This window comes from Hyaena hyaena, unplaced genomic scaffold, assembly GCF_003009895.1.
Source record: "Hyaena hyaena isolate Hyena2069 unplaced genomic scaffold, ASM300989v1 scaffold_1194, whole genome shotgun sequence".
Taxonomy (NCBI): domain Eukaryota; kingdom Metazoa; phylum Chordata; class Mammalia; order Carnivora; family Hyaenidae; genus Hyaena; species Hyaena hyaena.
In genome coordinates, this window is record NW_024081804.1 from 197,586 (window position 1) to 208,680 (window position 11,095).

At 39.8% G+C, this 11,095-nt stretch overlaps 1 pseudogene; it reads right to left on the minus strand.

Annotated features, from left to right (window-relative positions):
• Window positions 1-553: 553 nt before the first annotated feature.
• LOC120224412 overlaps window positions 554-11,095 on the minus strand; it is a 103,804-nt pseudogene continuing 93,262 nt past the window's right edge.

Here is an 11,095-nt window from a genome sequence, read left to right on the forward strand (position 1 = left end):
CTGGGTTTTTTTTAATAAAAATCTTAATTTTTAGAAAAAAAAATTAGTTAACAACAACAACAAAATAACAAGTTTCACTTAGCAAAATACACCCAAGAGGAAATCACAGTACAAAGAAAGTTTTAAGTCAAGACCTCACCAATTCCTACAGTATTAGTAAAGTGTCTCAATTTTCAAAATTAACTTATTTTTTTAAAAAAGATTAAACATAACCTAAAAGATTTTAAATAAACTAGAAATTAAACTAGAATGAACAAACATGAGAAATGTTCCTCTTTGAATTAGGGACCTAGAACCTTGAGTTTTCCAAAAAAGAGTACATCTCCCCAATGTGTTCACAGTGATGTGGTGTAAAAGGTTCATTTAATGTACTTAAAACTACTTTAACTCAGATAAATCACTACCAAAATACTAATTGAGAAAAGCTGACAATAGTTTAAGTTTACTTAATATCACATGCTAGAAGAAAGTTTGCATGAGAAAACGCTGAAAAGGTAACTTTTTATTCCAGATTTCAAAAACTTATGGTGTAAAATGGCTCCCACAGCTTTCTCTAGAGTAATAATTGCTTTTCACTGCTTGTTGCTTCCTGTGAAAATTTGATTGCAATAACCCAAATGCTCCTACAAAACAAGTCATATCCACCTATACTGCTCTGACCTCCATAGCCAGCCCTGCAGCAGCCACTCACAGACTGGATCTCGAGGCCTCTGGGAGCGGACTGGGCTGACACCCCCATGCCTTGCATCATCTGGCCATTGCTGGCCCCAGTTGTGGAATTCAGGAAAAGTTTTATGTATCTGTGTTGCATGTGGGCCCAGTCTTTGGACTTAGCTGCCATAGCTTCTTCATGAGTGACAAACTCAACATTGGTTTTGCCCATCACTCTTCCATCAGAGCCAGTCTCAATATGGACTCTCACAGGGTTGAATGGAGAGAAGAAGTTGTAAATGTTACTCTCTGTGGCTTTGTATGGCAGTTCTCTCATGTGGACACAGTGTCCAGTGGTACTCTGGACAGTGAACTCATTGTCTCCGTATCTGTGGTCATACATGCCCAAGAGACAATAATGGAGGTCTCTCCCAAACAGATCATTAGTGAAGCTGTAGCCATCACTGAGGCCTCTGTACTCCTCATAGTCCTGGTAGCCTGCACTGTAAACACCAAACCTCAACCTCTCCAGGCTCGTTTGCTTGATAATGCCAATATACCTCCTGGCTGTGCTGGTGTGGTCAGAGGGCCCCAGCCACTGTACAGACATGAAATTCAGAGGGGGATCAGAGTATGACTTAACTTCTTCCTGACTGCTTTTTAATGCTTCAATATACCTGTGCCCTATTCTCTCCTTGTGATTCCCTAGGGCCTTCTCAGCTAACTCTTATGAGGCAAACTACACAAAGGCTTCCCCTGTAATCTTGCCCTCAAGGTCCAAGCAATGTTATCTCATTTAGCGCAATTTTCAACCCTGAGAAGAACTGAATAATTTATTCTGTGGTGCTTTCAAATGGGAGTCCCAAAAGCTGCATGAAGACATTGCTGGTAGTGTCAGCACTGTTTGGACCACTGTGCTACAATCCATTTTGGTTCTGTGAGACTTGAACACTGCAATGTGCCAGTGTCCCATGCTTTCCCTGTCTTTTTAAAGGACCATTTTTACATCATCTTCTATTCAAGATCAACAAAAGCCTCATAATTCTGCCTGCCTTCTCTAGTGTAGATGAAATGAATGCCTGTTTCAAGGATTGGTCAATGGGTTACAAGTAGTAAGGAGTAGTAAGGAGATTTCATTTTTTCCTTTGTTTCCCACATCAGTTCACAATGCTCTCAGGAGTTTTCCTGGTATAATCTGAAACTGAAATAGACAGAGGGCAGGGAGGGACTGAAGTACGAGGCAGGATACTTCTGGTTGATAGGTGGTAATTTTAATTAATTATTATTAATAATAACAAATAATAATATAAGAATCACACCCACTCACTAAATCTTAAAAGTTTACAAAAATGCCCGAAGTGGGCTTAATCACTTTTTTTTTGTTTCTTTCTTCTTCTTCTTCTTCTTTTCTTTTTCTTTACAAATAGTTTATTGTCAAGATGGTTTCCATATAACATCAGTACTCATCGCCACAAGTGCCCTCCTCCATGCCCATCTCCCCTCCCGCCCACACCCATCAGTCCTCAGTTTGTTCTCAGTATTCAAGTCTCTCATGGTTTGCCTCTCTCCCTTTCCCCCACAATTTCTCCCCTTCTTCTCCCCCTTGGTCCTCCATTAAGTTCCTCTTAATCCTTCTATATGTGCAAATATATGGTATTTGTCCTTCTCTGCCTGAATTATTTCGCTCAGCATAACACCCTCAAGGTCCATCCATGTTGCTACACATGGCCAGATTTCATTATTTCTCATTGCCATGTAATATTCCATAGTATAGATAAACAACATCTACTTGATCCATTCGTCCATTGATGGACACTTAGGCTCTTTCCATGTTTTAGCTATTGTTGAGAGTGCTGCTATGAACGTTGGGTTACATGTGCCTCTATGCATCAGCACTCCTGTATCCCTTGGGTAAATTCCTAGCAGTGCTTTTGATGGGTCATAGGGGAGTTCTAGTGTTAACTTTTTGAGGAACCTCCACACTGTTTTCCAAAGGGGCTGCACCAGTTTACATTCCCACCAACAGTGTAGGAGGGTGCCCATTTCTCCACACCCTCGCCAGCATCTAGAGTTCTCTGGTTTGCTCATTTTAGCCACTCTGACTGGCGTAAGGTGGTATCTCAGTGTGGTTTTGATTTCTATTTCCCTGATGAGGAGGGATGCTGAACATCACTTCTTGTGTCTATTGGCCTTCTGTATGTCCTCTTTGGAGAAGTGTCTGTTCATATCTTCTGCCCATTTCTTCGCTAGGTTTTTGTTTTTCGGGTGTGGAATTTGGTGAGTTCCTTACAGATTTTGGATATTAACCCTTTATCTGATATGTCATTTGCAACTATCTTTTCCCAATCCCTAGGTTGCCTATTGCTTTATGGATTGTTTCCTTTGCTGTGCAGAAGATTTAATCTTGATGATGACCCAACAGTTTATTTTTGCTCTTGATGCTTTTGCTTTCGGGAGTATGTCAAATAAGAATTTGCTGTGGTGGAGGTCAAGGAGGTTGTTTCCTGCTTTCTCCTCTAGGATTTTGATGGTTTCCTGTCTCATGTTCAGGTCCTTTATCCATTTTGAGTTTATTTTTGTGCATGGTGTGAGAAAATTATCTAGTTTCATTCTTCTGCATGTTGCTGTCCAGTTCTCCCAGCACATTCTGTTAAAGAGGCTGTCTTTTTTCCATTGGATACTCTTCCCTGTTTTGTCAACGATTAGTTGGCTGTATACTTTTGGGTCCAGCTTTGAGTTCTCAATTCTGTTCCATTGGTCTATGTGTCTGTTTTTGTGCCAATACCATACTGTCTTGATGATGACAGCTTTGTAATAGAGGCTAAAGTCTGGGATGGTGATACCTCCCGTTTCGGTTTTATTCTTTAGTATTACTTTGGTTATTTGGGGTCTTTTGTGGTTCCATACAAATTTTAGGATAGTTTGTTCTAGTTTTGAGAAGTATGCTGGTGCAATTATTATTGGAATTGCATTGAATGTGTAGATTGCTTTGGATAGTAATGACATTTTAACTGTATTTATTCGTATCTATGAGTATGGAATGTTTTTCCATTTCTTTGTGTCTTTTTCAATTTCCTTCATAATTTTTCTATAGTTTTCATCATACAGCTCTCTTATATCCTTTGTTAGGTTTATTCCTAGGTATTTTATGTTTTTTTTTGTGTGTGTGCAGTTGTGAATGGGATCAACTTCTTGATTTCTCTTTCTGTTGCTTCATTAGTGGTGTTTAAAAATGCAACTGATTTCTATACGTTGATTTTGTACCCTGCAACTTTGCTGAATTCTTGGGTTAGTTCTAGTAGGCTTCTGGTGGAGTCTGTCGGGTTTTCTATGTAGAGTATCATGTCGTCTGAGAGAAGTCAAAGTTTGACTTCTTCTTTGCCAATTTTGATGCCTTTGATTTTCTTTTGTTGTCTGATGGCTGATGCTATGACTTCCAGCACTACGTTAAACAACAGTGGTGAGAGTGGACATCCCTGTCGTGTCCCTGATCTCAGGGGGAAAGCTCTCAGTTTTTCCCCGTTGAGAATGATGTTAGCTGAGGGCTTATCATAGATGGCTTTTATGATGTTTAAGTAGGTTCCTTCGATCCCGACTTTCTCGAGGGTTTTTATTAAGAAGGGATGTTGTATTTTGTCAAATGCTTTTTCTGCATCTATTGACAGGATCATATGGTCTTTATCTTTTCTTTTGTCGATGTGATGTATCACATTGATTGATTTGCGAATATTGAACCAGCCCTGTAACCCAGGAATGAATCCTACTTGATCTTGGTGGATAATTATTTTCATGTGCTGTTGGATTTGATTTGCAAGGATCTTGTTGAGGATTTTTGCATCTGTATTCATCAAGGATATTGGCCTGCAGATCTCTTTTTTTGCTGGATCTCTGTCTGGCTTGGGAATCAGAGTGATGCTGGTTTCATAAATGGAGTCTGGAAGTTTTTCTTCAATTTCTTTTTTCTGGAATAGTTTGAGAAGAATTGGTATTACTTCCGTTTTAAATGTCTGGTAGAACTCCCCTGGGAAGCCATCAGGTCCAGGGCTCTTATCTGTTGGGAGATTTCTGATAACTGATTCTGTTTATTCACTAGTTATGGGTCTGTTCAGATATTCTGTCTCTTCCCGTGTGAATTTTGGTAGTGAGTATGTGTTTAGGAATTTGTCAATTTCTTCTAGGTTGTCCAATTTGTTGGCATATAATTTTTCATAGTATTCCCTGATAATTGCTTGTATGTCTGAGGGGTTGGTTGTAATAAGTCCATTTCATTCATGATTTTGTCTGCTTGGGTGCTCCCCCTTTCTTTTTGAGAAGTCTGGCTAGAAGTTTGTTAATTTTGTTTATTTTTTCAAAGAACCAATTCTTGGTTTCATTGATCTGTTCAATTGTTTCTTTGGTCTCTATGTTGTTTATTCCTGCTCTGATTTTTACTATTTCTCTTCTTCTACTGGGGTTTGGGTGTTCTTGTTGCTCTGCTTCTAGTTCCTTTAGGTGAGCTGTTATATTTTGCACTTGTGTTTTTTCTAATTTCTTGAAATAGGCCTTGAGTACAATGTACTTTCCTCTTAGGACTGTCTTTGCCGCATCCCATAGAGTTTGGATTGTTATATTTTCATTTTCATTTGTTTCCATATATTTTTTAATTTCTGCTCTAATTGCCTGATTGGCCCATTCATTCTTTAGTAGGGTGTTCTTTAACCTCCAAATTTTTGGAGGTTTTCCAGATTTCTTCCTGTGATTGATTTCAAGTTTCAAAGTATTATGATCTGAGAGTGTGCCTGGTATGATCTCAATCCTTTTATATTAATTGAGGGCTGCTTTATGTCCCAGCGTGTGGTCTATTGGAGAATTTACCATGCATACTTGAGAAGAAAGTAAATTCCCTGACCTGAGGATGTAGAGTTCTAAACATATCTGTCAGATCCATCTGGCCCAATGTGTCATTCAAGTCCATTATTTCTTTAGTGATTTCTGTCTGGTTGACCTATCCATTGCTGTAAGCGGACTATTAAAGTCCCCTGCTATTAGCACATTCTTATCTATAAGCTTGTTTTTGTTTGTGATTAATTGTTTTAAATATTTAGGTGCTCCCATATTCGGTGCATAGACAATTATGATTGTTAGTTCTTCCTGATGGATAGACCCTGTAATTATGTAATGCCCTTCTTCATCTCTTGTTATTGTCTTTAATTTAATGTCCAGTTTGTCTGATATAAGTATAGCTACTCCGACTTTCTTTTGATTTCCAGTAGCATGATAGATATTTCTCCATCCCCTTACTTTTAATCTGAAGGTATCTTCCAGTCTAAAATGCGTTTCTTGTTAGACAGCAAATAGATGGATTTTTTTTTTTTAAGATTTTTATTTATTTCTAGGAGAGAGAGAGAGACAGCGTGAGCAGGGGAGGGTCAGAGAGAGAGGGAGTCACAGACTGAAACAGGCTCCAGGCTCTGAGCTGGCAGTCAGCACAGAGCCCGACGCGGGGCCCGAACCCACCAACCGCGAGATCATGACCTAAGCGAAAGTCGGACGCTTAACCGACTAAGCCACCCAGGCGCCCCAAATGGATTTTGTTTTTTATCCATTCTGCTACCCTATGTCTTTTGATTGGAGCATTTAGCCCATTTACATTCAGTGTTATTATTGAAATATGTGGGTTTAGAGTCATTGTGTCCTTTGTGGGATTCATCCTTGTGGTGGTGTCTCTGGTGTCTTCGTTCCTTGCAATACTTCCCTCAGAGAGTCCCCCTCAGGATTTCTTGTAGGGGAGGCTTAGTGGTGACAAATTCCTTCAATTTCTGTTTATTTGGAAAGACTTTTGTCTCTCCTTCTATTTTGAATGACAGACTTGCTGGACAGAGGAATCTTGGCTGCGTCCTTTTTTTGTTCATCACTTGGAATATCTCCTGCCATTCCTTTCTTGGCTGCTAAGTTTCAATAGATAGGTCTGTCACCACTCTGATAGGTTTCCCTTTGTGTATTAGGGCCTTTTTCTCCCTAGCTGCTTTCAGAATTCTCTCTTTGTCCTTATATTTTGCCATTTTCAGTACGATATGCCGTGCCAAGGATCAATTCAAATTATGTCTGAGGGGAGTCCTCTGAACCTCTTGTATTTCAATGTTTACTTCCATCCCCAGTTTGGGAAGTTCTCTGCTATAATTTGTTCCAGGACTCCTTCAGCACCTTTCCCTCTCTCTTCCTCTTCTGGGATTCCTATGATACGGATATTGTTGCGTTTGACTGTATCACTGAGCTCTCGAATTCTTCTCTCATGTTCCTGGATGAGTTTGTCTCTTTTTTTGTTAGCTTCTTGTTTTTCTATTATGGTGTCTTCTACACTTACTCTCTTTTCTGCCTCTTCAATCTGTGCATTGGACACTTCCAGTTTATTATGTATTTCATTTATTTCATTTTTTAATTCATCATGCTTATTTTTGTTCTCCATGTTGTTTGTAGCCATAGTTTCTTTGAGGTCCTCCATGCTTTCTGCAAGCCCAGCGATTAATTTTACGATTATTGTTCTAAAATCTTGTTCAGTTATGCTGCTTATATCTGTTTTGAACAGTTCATTAGCTGTCAATTCTTCTTGGAGTTTCTTTGGAGGAGAGCTCTTTCATTTCGTCATTTTGGTTAGCTTTCTGTAGTTTGTTAGTTTTAAAGACTTGTTATGCTCTCTGCACCTGTGAGCACTGCTGTACCCAAGAAGACTCTGACTGTCCAGGGCCTATCCTTTCAGAAAGTGTTCTTTGAATGGTATTTCTTGGTCTTTCTTGTTGAGACCTTGGTTATTTTATTTTCCTACTCCTAGTGGTATTTGGGACTCTCCACCATGTGTACTTTGGTTTGTTTCTTGAGGTAGCCCTGGAGAAGAAAACAGACAGACAAACACACAGGGAACAGAGGGACACAAACGCACAGACAAATCCAACAATCACGGTAACCAAGAGGGAAAACTAAAAAGTAATGAGAAAAGACGGAGGAGGGAAGGCGAATGATAGAAAATAAAAATACATTAAAAAGTCAAAAAGAAGAAAAGAAAAGGAAGAAAGAAGAAAACCGATAGACAAAGATCGGTTTAAAACATATAAGCAGATTTCCCAGCTACAATTAAATAGCCGGGTGTATGCAGTGCTGGTTGAAGAGCATAGAGAAAGAGAGAGAAGAAAGGGCAGAGATGAGGCAAAATTGGAAATAGAATGAACAGGCAGAAGGGATAAGAAGCTTTTTTCAAAGAGCTAAAGGGTGGAGTATGGTTGGAGAAGTGAGAGAAAGACGGTGGTGTTAGCTAGAGAAGCTATCTAGTCTGATTACTCCTGAGAGGCTTTGTTATACCGCCATTAACAGTTCCGCTGGTTGCTGCTTCCCTGTTGCCAGAGGTTGAGTGGAAGGTGGGAGAAGTGCCACAGCCTCCGATCCACTGGGGTCAAGCAGCAATACAACCCGAGTGCATCTGGGATTCATAGCAACTTCAGGTCCGCAGAGTCCGCGTAGCCTCACCCCGCCGCAACCGCTTTACCAGCCGGCGCCGCTTCAGCAGGCAACTTTTCCCTCACGCACCGCCACTTCACCAGGTCGCCGCCACTGCCGCTTTAGTGGGCCGATGTCGCGCGCGCCACTGCCGCTTCACCCGGCGCCGGGTTGCTGCTGGTTTACCGGGCCACCGCCGCCATGGATTGTGGGGGGCTAAAGGCAGTTCAGGTTTTCCTGGCACCTTCTGGGACCAGGGCACCTCTTTTAAAGTCAGCACCTGAGCCAGAGCTAAAAAACAGTCTTTCCAAGCCGAGGTTTTTCTCTTCTCCAGGGACAGTTCTATGAGCAATCTCAGCTTTTCTTTCCTTTCCCCTGGACTTGCTGCAGCTCGCCACTACTCACCGGTTTATCACTCACCGCAGCTGCCTAGCTTTTTTAATATTAAAACTCAGATTCCTTAAATAATCAGAGACCTTGGGGCGCCTGGGTGGCTTAGTTGGTTAAGCGTCCGACTTTCGCTTAGGTCATGATCTCACGGTTCGTGGGTTCGAGCCCCGCGTCGGGCTCTGTGCTGACTGCCAGCTCAGAGCCTGGAGCCTGTTTCAGAGTCTGTGACTCCCTCTCTCTCTGACCCTCCCCTACTCATGCTGTCTCTCTCCTAGAAATAAATAAATAAAAAAAAATAATAATCAGAGACCTTATAAACATGGTAAATTACTTCGGCAAAAATAATCATTGTTTTTTAAGGCAGACATCGTTTGTTTACAATTTCTTATGAAAATCAGTCCAATGGTTTAAAAAAACTTTTTATTTTTAGCTAAGAGAAAATGAAAACTTTGCACTGATGTACTTTTTATATGACAATTCATTAATTATTTAAATTTATCCTAATCTTAGCCAGTACGAATCACACATCAAATTTCTTACCAAAGACTCTATCTTCGTAAAACTATTACAACTTTCTTTGTTTACATTCAGCTCATCAACTAAACTTTCCCTCTATAAATAATCAGTCTTACTTTAGAGCAAAATTATTTTCTTTTCCCTCAATAAATATGTATTTTTGTTTCCTATCCCTTTCCCTGTGCTTTTTAGCACAGATCTTAATTTCCTCACATACAGAGCTGTTCTTACTATTATTTCCAGTAGTCTTATACATTTATTAGAATTCTTAATGCTTAGAAACGTTTATTTCTAATGTAAACTAAGTAGTAAACAATCGTGAACTATATGTTATACCAGAATTATTCTCTTCTTTAATTTTTAAAAATTTGTTTATTCGAGAGAGAGAGAGAGGATGCATGAACAGGAAAAGGGCAGAGAGAGAGGGAGAGAGAGAATACCAAGCAGGCTCCACACTGTCAGCATAGAGCACAACATGGGGCTCGAATTCATGAATGTGAGATCATGACCTGAGCTGAAATCAAGAATCAGATGCTTAACTAACAGAACCACACAAGTGCCCTCAAAATTATTTAGGTTAACAAATTTATTAATATCTTTCATAATTTTAGAAACAGTTTATAGTACAATCTTACAATAAGAGACTCAAATTTATTTTAGTTTTTCTTAAAATTATTTTTCATTTTTATTAGAGAGAGAGAGAGAGTGAGAAATAGGGACAGAGGGAGGGAGAGAGAAAGAGAGGGAGGGAGGGAAGGAGGGAGAGAATCTTGGGCACTCTCCATGCTCAGCACAGAGCCAAACTCAGTGCTGGATCCCATGGCCCTGGGATCATGACCTGAGCTAAAATCAAGAGTCAGATGATCAAATAACTGAGCCATCAGGAGCCCCAATTTTTCTATAGTAAGACAAAAATAAATAATGTTCAGTACTTAATGTTTTATTACTTTATTCAGAAATAATCTAGATTATCAACAAATTTGATTTTACCCATTAAAAATTTTTTCTTAAATGTTTATTTATTTTGGAGAGACAGAGTGTGAGTGGGGGAGGGGCAAGGACAGGGAGGGAGACACAGAATTCGAAGCAAGCTCCAGGCTCTGAGCTGTCAGCACAGAGCCCAAATTGGTCTAAAACTCCGGACCTGTGAGATCATGACGTAGGCCAAAGTGTGGGAAGTTTAACAGACAGTCATCCAGGCACCCCCTCATCTTTTTTTTTTTTTTTAATGTTTATTTTTGAGAGAGAACACAAGCAGGGGAAGGACAGAGAGAGAGGGAGACACAAAATCCGAAGCAGGCTCCAGTTTCTGAGCTGTCAGTACAGAGCCCAACGTGGGGCCTGAACTCACAAACCACAAGATCTTGACCTGAGCCGAAATATACACTCAATTGACTGAGCCACCCAGGCGACCCTGATTTTACTCATCTTTTAATTTAGCAAAACTTTAAAATTTTAGATTACCAAAGATGTTGGGAGCTATATAAACATTTGCCTACAAATGTTTTATCTCTATTTAGTTTACTTGTTTTTAACACTTATGTTTAGACTACCCACAACACTCCATGAGGCATAAAGGTTTTTTTTTTCTATTGACAAATTTTGAAACAGAAATACTATAAACTTATGTGACTTTTGGTAAACATAAGTGGAAAAAAAGTTTTTTAAAAAAGTATTACTTGGGGCCCCTGGGTGGCTCAGTCGGTTGAGCATCGGACTTCAGCTCAGGTCATGATCTCACAGTTCATGGGTTCAAGCCCCATGTCGGGCTCTTCGGATTCTGTGTCTCCCTCTCTCTCTGCCCCTCCTCCACTCATGCTATGTTTCTCTCTGTCTCAATAATAAATAAACATTTTAAAAAAGTATAATTTTAATTCCAATTAGTTAACATACAGCGTTATATTCATTTGAAGTGTACAATATACCGGTTCAACAATTCCATACAATATCTGGTGCTCATCAGAAGTGTATTACCCTTCTCACCATCTACCTCCCCTCTGGTAACCATTAGTTTGTTCTCAATAGTTAATGTCTGTTACTTGGTTTCTCTCTCTCTCTCTCTCTCTCTCTC